Source organism: Coregonus clupeaformis, unplaced genomic scaffold (genome assembly GCF_020615455.1).
Source record: "Coregonus clupeaformis isolate EN_2021a unplaced genomic scaffold, ASM2061545v1 scaf5975, whole genome shotgun sequence".
Lineage (NCBI taxonomy): Eukaryota > Metazoa > Chordata > Actinopteri > Salmoniformes > Salmonidae > Coregonus > Coregonus clupeaformis.
In genome coordinates this window covers 1-8,184 of record NW_025539429.1, presented here as the reverse complement: position 1 = coordinate 8,184, position 8,184 = coordinate 1, and the positions used below count along the sequence as shown (strand labels likewise).

Genomic DNA, 8,184 nt, shown 5'->3' with positions numbered 1-8,184 from the left:
TACATTTTTCCCTCCAGTGTTTTAGAGGGTTGTTTGCACATGCTTGTGCGTATTTCGTTTTGTCGCCTGTGTGCGTCGTTCATTTTGCCTTCGGGCTTATTGTGCTTCGGTTGGATATATATATATTGCACTAAAGCCTTTGGACTGAGCCTCTGTGTCCTGCGCATGATTCCTACACCACACCCACCTTCAGCACGCCTTGACAATATGAATACACATCTGAATGCACATCTAAATACAACACCCTCAGACATCAAGAAAAAATCAGCCCGCAGCTGAATCTAGTTGATGATCCCTGATCTAAACAATGTTTGCTCACATGAATGATGACCCCCTTGTCCAGTAGGCTCTGTTTCTTTGCTGTCATGACAAAGTAGTGCGTGTTGTCCTTGTAGTATACAATGTTCTCCAGGTCAATACCTGCAATAAATGACAGACACAGACAGGAAGGTTAAAAAAAAACATGATAATGACAGGGTTGAAAATTGCTGTTGTTTGACAATGTGTGGATTTAAGTGCATTCTGAGGGCGTCTGCTCCTCTGGCTGACTCATTGACTGTGGGGATCTCAGGCCCACCTGTCTCCTCTTTGAGGTCCAGGAAGAACTTCTGGTTAAAGATGAAGGCCACACCGCTGATCTCCTCCACCTTAGCCTCGGCCGTGGTGTTCCTGTTGACAAAGTTGGCCGTGATGGCGATTGCCAGCTTACCACGGAATTCCTTCCTCTTGAACCTGAGAGAGAGAGAGAAAGAGAGAGAGAGAGAGAGAGAGAGAGAGAGAGAGAGAGAGAGAGAGAGAGAGAGAGAGAGAGAGAGATGGCAAATGTATGACCACATTAGAGACACATATTTCCCACAGATCACACAGACCCACAATGAACTTGAAAACAGATTAAACATTGATAACGCCCATACCAGTTAGGGCGAAATACCACAGTGTTCAATCACAGCAGAAAGATTTGTGGCCCATCTGCCATGAGAATAGGGAAACCAGTGGAGCACAAACAACAACGTAAATGCAACCTATATGTATCTGTTTACATGCTTCAACTATTTGCACATTGTTACAACACTGTACATAGCCAATAATATAACATTTATTCGTCTATATTCTTTTAAAACTTTTAGCAGAGTAATGCGTACTGATTGTTTATTTCCCTTTTGTTTTGTCTATTCCATTTGCTTTTGGCAATGTAAACATATATTCCCATGCCAATAAAGCCCCTTTGGAATTGAATTGAATTGAATTAGAGAGAGAGAGCCAGGAGAGAGCGAAGCGAACGGAAGGAAAGCAGCGAGCGAGCGAGAGAGAGAGAGAGAGAGAGAGAGAGAGAGAGAGAGAGAGAGAGAGAGAGAAGTACTATTCTCCGGCCAGGCCGTGGCGAGGCATACTAATCCAGAGGAAATCTAGCACTGAGCTGTAATCACAGGCCAGTTATTTTAGGATCAGAGAGACTCGTTACCGAGGTGATGCTGTTTATATCACCAGTGGAACACAAGCCTCGGCAGGGAGAGTTGGATCAGTACTAAAATGTTATGATCTAATAAAAATGTCTTCCATGTTGATTAACTTTCACAACTTCAGTGCAAATGCAGCCACTCCTTACATGAACTGCACTATTGTAAGAGAAGGTGCTATCTCGTTTTTCACACTGAGATTTTTACGATATATACTGTTATTAATGCAATTACTTACACTTCTGCTATTTAGGATATCAACAAGAATGGAACAGAATCAGTTCCTCTTCAGATAGAAACATTGGGGAAATACTTTTGGCATTGAAGAGTTTATTGCCACTCCTCTCACCCGACTGCAAAGTTTTTATGGAGACATTGCAAAAATATCACAATTTTAGAGGCTCGTTTAATATTAACTTTCTGTGTCCCATCCAGGATAACTGCAGAGCAAGCCTTAAAATAGACTGAAGTATGGACTCAGACTTTTTAATGCCAGACTGACATTCACTTGGGTTCCCTGTTGCTAATATTCTCACAATTACAGTTTTATGAAAAGCTGTCTGACTTTTTAAAATGACATTCTCACAATTACGGTTTGTGAAAAGCTGTCTGACTTTTTGTGAGCGAGAATATGGTGATATTATTTTTACAAGTCTCTTTGTGGTGTCAAAGCTTTCCACCAAAGCGCCTAAAGCCTGTAAAAGCCATCCAACCACAGCTAGTACCCGGGCTATGTCACTCCAAGCTGTAAGTCCCACAGGCCACTGTTAATATGCCCCTCTTTATAACTGTCCTGGGGGATGAGGCTCTGCACCAAAGCCCTTTAGTGAAAATACATCCTCATTACCTCTAGACCTGTGACTCAGGGAAGGAAAGGAGGATGAATGTTCCTAATGTGTTCAGCCCTCTCTTCCTCCTACAAAATAATGTAAGAGATTCTGAGAGGTGCTTTTCTAGGAGGAGGTAGCATTTGGAATATGAGCCAGAAATGTTCCATTACTGTCACTGCTAATTCACTGGGTCCCCAGCCTGCCCCTGTCCCCCCTCCTCACATCACTTTTTCCAATGCAGCTGTGTTCCTCTCAGACGATTAGCTGGGTACAGAACAGATTGGGGTATATTTAACCCTCCTCTCAGACAGGGCCTGCATGGCAGTCCAAAAGCAGAAGGACTTCTAAAAGAAAGTTTTCCTCCGGGCTTTTCGTCATCAGACGATGACCTAAACGCCTCATTGTTTGGAGACAGAAAATGCCCTTTTAAGGAATAAGCATCTCATGTGGATTGGTGAGGAGATGACAGACATCTGGTGAGGAGAGTCCAACATGCATGCATCAACTGTTGAACAGCATCCAGATGACTACACACACAGGGCCCCAGATCTTTTTTTTTAAGGTACAGAGCTATGGTGATTTCATGTAACCTTGCCCTTTGAAGAAGAGATTAATGACATCACATAGGGTATCGTTTACAGAGCAAGCTTGATTTTATGGCGTCCTAACTTTCTTGGATGAGACTATGTTTTAAATGGATCTTTGTGCTAGCCGCAGCCAATAAAAGTAATATGTTTCTTAGTTAACAGTTGTTAGGCTGTTATCCAGACAAAATAATTATATAAGAAAGGTGTCCTGGATATTTTTTGAAACAAGCCACGCTTTCAACAAAGCTACATAAACATACGTTTCAATATAGAAATTGTGTTTGAAGCACTCCAGATAATATCCAACTGCATTTGAACTTAGAGCTAAAGTTAGCTTTGGAGCAAGTGGTGTTTAGTAAACATATTGAGCAATCTCAGAGAGCCATTCCATGGATGTAATCACATGATATCATATACAGTACCAAATCACCATATCCTATATCTGGAGTCAGGTCATTAACGGTATGTAGATATACTCTGCATGGATACAACCCATGTGCCACCCTCCCATCCCTTCAGAGTTCTGCACCTTCCAGGGTATTTCTCCTCCCATCAGCCCCCACCACCACTGTCAAAGTCAATGTTAGCCACAGGGTGATCGGCAGGCCTGATCTCAGCTCTCAGCCAGGCCCTGAAACACAGTCAGAGGAGAGGAGGGAGAGGGGAAGGGGGAGAGGAAGAGAGAGGGTCAGTACAGTTCCACATTTACATGGACACACACCGTCAAACAAACACTCTTTTCAGTATACAAACGGTTAGAGTTCAACACAGATAGAGAGAATGAGAGGATCGGGCTAGAGAAACAGACACAATATTTACTTGGTTGCTCTTTTTGGCCTGTTATTTCTGGGGAACAATGATTTATGATGCCTATCAATGGCACCATTGGGGAAAAGGGTTTGCTAATCCTGACAGTTCTCAACAAAGAGGGTGACACAGAGGTCACACACATTGTGTCATTTAGCTCAGCAGAGACTATACCGTGCTGTAATTATAAAGATGTTGTTTTAATGTCATTCTCACTTGTACTGCACTAATTGTACCCAGAGCCTAGCTAGCTACAGTATATAATTCAATAGAGTGGATCAAATGTGGTGAATGATGTCAGCCACAGAGGCAGTGCGTGAGGCAACAGCAGCATTGGGTTGGCTGTCCACTGTGTAATATCACCATGTCAAAAATGCATTCCATCATGTCAAGGACACTGAGCACCCCTGTGACAGCAAAAAGTAGGGGGACCATTCTGTATCCATATTTAGTAAAGACTCTTGTTTTTATCAGTTGGTTTACGTCGCGTTCGAGAGGCCACATGGGATAGCTAATGACCTCCAGTCCAGCAGTCCAATCAACAAAGCTCTGAAGGAGGGAGGGGGGTCAAGTGTAGAGGTATTTCAGATAGCCAGTCTTTCAGCTCGGCGCCCACATCACAACACACCACGAGCGTTCACATCTTGAAGCAACTAGTACTGTACTGTTATAAGAACTTAGCCGAGGGGGCACGGTTGTAATTACACTGGCTAATCAGCGTCTTTTACCTTCCACGCCGTAATTTGGCTCTGCTGCTCCTTAAACAAAGCCACTAGGTCTGCTCTGCTCACTGATATTACTGTGTTGGCTCTGCTCAGCAGCAGCCAGCAAAATAACATTAACATCTGGGGAGGTTGCTAACCATTAGCAGCTGAATAGGAATGGTGAAGCAATGATTATGATTTTTAAACATTTGATTTCCATGGCAATGCAAATATCAAATAAAGCGTGATCAGTGCACTGCTGTAACAGTGCTGCTGTTTACTGCTGGTTGCCAAGGAGATACTACTGTTGGAATGGGGAGACAGAACTACTCTAACAGGTACTAGTTATGGACTGCGGTAACTCCCTGTAGCTCAAGGTACAGTGATGTAAACCAGAGGAATGCTATGGTGTGGGAGAGAATATACTGTGTTGGGATCCTCTGGGCAGCCACAAACAGATGTAGGATCTTAATTTGATCACCCTGTTGCAGGATAACTTTCCCTGCAATGCAGAAAATGTTAAACTTGGTGTATTTGAGGTTTCAAAGGCTTCTGACGTTTGTAATTTCCACTTTGAAATTTCAGACTTGATTTTCCCTTACTGAAAAATGTATCAACCCCTACAAAAATGTCCATTAATTATAATCACATAATAATTCACATTTCCTCTTGCTGCAGGATTATTTTTCCTCGCTGTAGCAAACTGGCTTAAATTAAAATCCTACATCTGTAATAGTCTTACTGACTGTTGCTGATGCAAGGCTCATGTTAGGTGCACTGTTGATGTTCTCCAAATGCATTGCATAAAGCCCTTCAACCCCAACTCACCTGTCCCAAATGCTGTAACCTAGCCCTTGCTTGAATCCCTGAACTACATCCAAAAGACCCTAATGGTGAGCAGGAAGGAGCAAGGTTGATGGGTACTAGGCCAATGTTGATGGATTTCAATGGACATATATGTACTATAAGTGACGGCCTGTACTTTAAGTGAGCTGTCACTCACCGTCATTCTCCTGGTTCTCTGGAGGTTCCAGCAGCTTGACAAACTCCACATTGACGATGAACTCCACAGCTACGAGCAGGGCGATTTTCAGCAGCATGAGCTGGAGCTGGCGAATGCCTGGCGACACAGACAATAATCAGAGTTCTTAGAACCATGCAAGAAACCCAGCTGGCTTTTCTGGCTTATCTAATACAGTACCTAGTACATGCACACTGCACAGGCATCCATGCATTTACACATTATCACACACAACCAAATGGCCTTTGGCCTCTGTCACTTGAGAGCTGTAGAAAGATTTGCCTTTCCAACACCAGCAGTTGGCAGCTCTGCTTTGTCTCTCTGTAGCTAAGAGCGGTGGAAGGTTCACCTTCCATGGCTCTAACCTTGACATTATGTAATGGAAGGGATTGGATGCATCAAGACTCCAGACAAAAAACTGCTTTAGTGGGGGAATAGGATACAATAGCATAATCATAAGCTAAGAACATGAATCCAACTATCCATAAGGAAAATATTCCATTGCAAAAGTGAAAGTACATGTCGGGCTATGGGAAATGGCTGTTATGACTAACAACTGTTATGGCTGTTTGGGCAGAAGGTTTCCTGCTGAGATGTTTACCCCACATGTAAAAGGTACTTACTGATGTGATCTATGGCTCAGCACAGAATTTTCCGTAGAACTTCTTGGCCCCGAGGCCCTTGAGGTCGATGGATGGTGTAACACAGGTGCAGCACGTTGTTCCTGGAGGGTGTCCCTCTTCTCCCAATCACCACCACCTTGGACCCCAGCAGAGCCGCTCGAAGTGGCCGTCCCCTAAAGCCACTGGGCCTCCCCCGATGATCAGGCACTGCAGGGACAAGAATGACAGAGGGACACCATTATCATTGTGTGCTAATAAATAGGACTCAAAATCGTATTTCATGTCCCATTTTCTGTTACACAAAACACAATACATGTGTACATCCAAACCATATGCCTGCCGAAGAGATCCTATACTGCATACGTACCTTATCACCATCATAAATAATACTTACTGGAAAATAGAATCCTTGTTTAAACCTGTAGATATACTCAATACAGCAGATGAAATATGAGTTGATTAGTTTGGCTGTATATTGCCAAGTAAACAGACCGAAGTGCCTGAGGTGGATGTTTATGGTGACAGTATGTTGTTCGTTACTCTGACCCAGCGCTGGGAGAGTATGTGTCATTACCTCAACCGTAGATCATTATTGCAGCGCTAGTCATATCAAAAGACATGATTCATGCATCCTGCCTCACTCCAAATCTGCATAGAAGTCAGTTCTTTTGGGTTACAGGATCCGTCTGAGAATGTGAGTGAGAACATGACTTCATCAGCCTTCTGGAAAGAGATGAGAAGGAATTGTTTTTGGAGTGTTTGTTCTTCTGAGGAACCATCTCACCATCCAACCACTCCTGAGTCAGACAGCAGCCCCTGCTGTGCCCAACAAGTTGGGCGGCTTCCTGTTTCTTAACCTTATAACCAATCAGATTCTGACGTGCTCTCTCAACCAGGCTCAGCCATCTCAGACCCTAGCTAGCCCACTATGACCTTTTCATTTCAGATCTCATTTCCTCCCCAGCCCAGCCAACCCACCTACCTGACCTCAAAATCCACCCTGTGTGCAGGAGGGCCAGCAGTATATTTGGACAGCGGGACTAACTTCCTACCACTCTGTGTGTCTGCCTGAAGGGCCACTCCCAGGATGTGTCACTCCAATCAGTATTGTGACACGGTCGTGTTTCAGCTCCCACCTCGGGGCCTTATCATGTTTGTATACTGTAGCTCTGTGCTGAATGGGGTATACTCTCTCTCTTTTTCTCTCTCTCTCTCTCTCTCGCTCCCACTCCCACTCTCTCTCCTTCACTTTCTCTCCCCCCTCTCTGTCTGTCCCTCTCTCCCAGGGTGCTTTTTACAGAGCTAAACGTGCCAGCTGCCCACATCACACCATAAATGACACCGCTGCTCCCAGCGATAAAAATAAGATTGGGATTTAGTCATTCTGTTTTCTCATTCTCCGTGTGGGATTCTGCCTGCAGGGGTGTCATCAGGAGGTGAAGGAGAGCATAACATTAGTGAGCCTAGGGGTAAGAGTATGAGGTATTCAATGCTTATCAGGTATACCTAGCCAAACCCAGGTGGCTGCGCGTGGCTGTGTCTGGACAGGCCTGGCCCAGTTCTTTTCATCACGAGGAGTGATTAAAGTGGATGGGCTCTTTAACCACTTGTCAGGAGAAACAGACAGTTACCGAGATGTGCCAGGTGTGTTAGGCATCCACCGCCACAGAGGAAAAAGAAAAAAACATATGGAACAATGCCTTATTCACAAACACAGAACAACATTAGCTAAGTTTATTCAGATGCCTAACCACCACAATCCACAATGTTGGGTATTATCAAACCTGATTATAACTAGATAATCACTATCAAAGTAGCACTTTTGTTTTAGTCTGTCTCTATGGTGCTATGAGAGATGAGCGGTTTGTTTTGCCTGTTTCTATGCGGTGCTGTGTTATCGCAGATGGAACTTCCTGAGGGCCCACTGCAGTTCTGCTGAGTCAGACCACAGCTACTTCCTGTCTATCCCCCACCTGTGACCTCACCCCCTCACGCTCACCAGGAGAGGAAGACCCCAGCCCCCCTCACCTTTCACTTCTCTCCTTCATTTTACTGCACCTGGAGCCCTATTAGCTGTCAATCAAATCAAAATCAAATCAAAGTTTATTGGTCACGGACACAGTTTATCATTACACATCATACGGAATGTAGACTG

The 8,184-nt window shown here is 44.2% G+C and overlaps 1 pseudogene; it reads right to left on the bottom strand.

Annotated features, from left to right (window-relative positions):
* Positions 1-319: 319 nt before the first annotated feature.
* Positions 320-6,236, bottom strand: LOC123490961 (annotated as a pseudogene).
* Between the last annotated feature and the right edge of the window lie 1,948 nt (positions 6,237-8,184).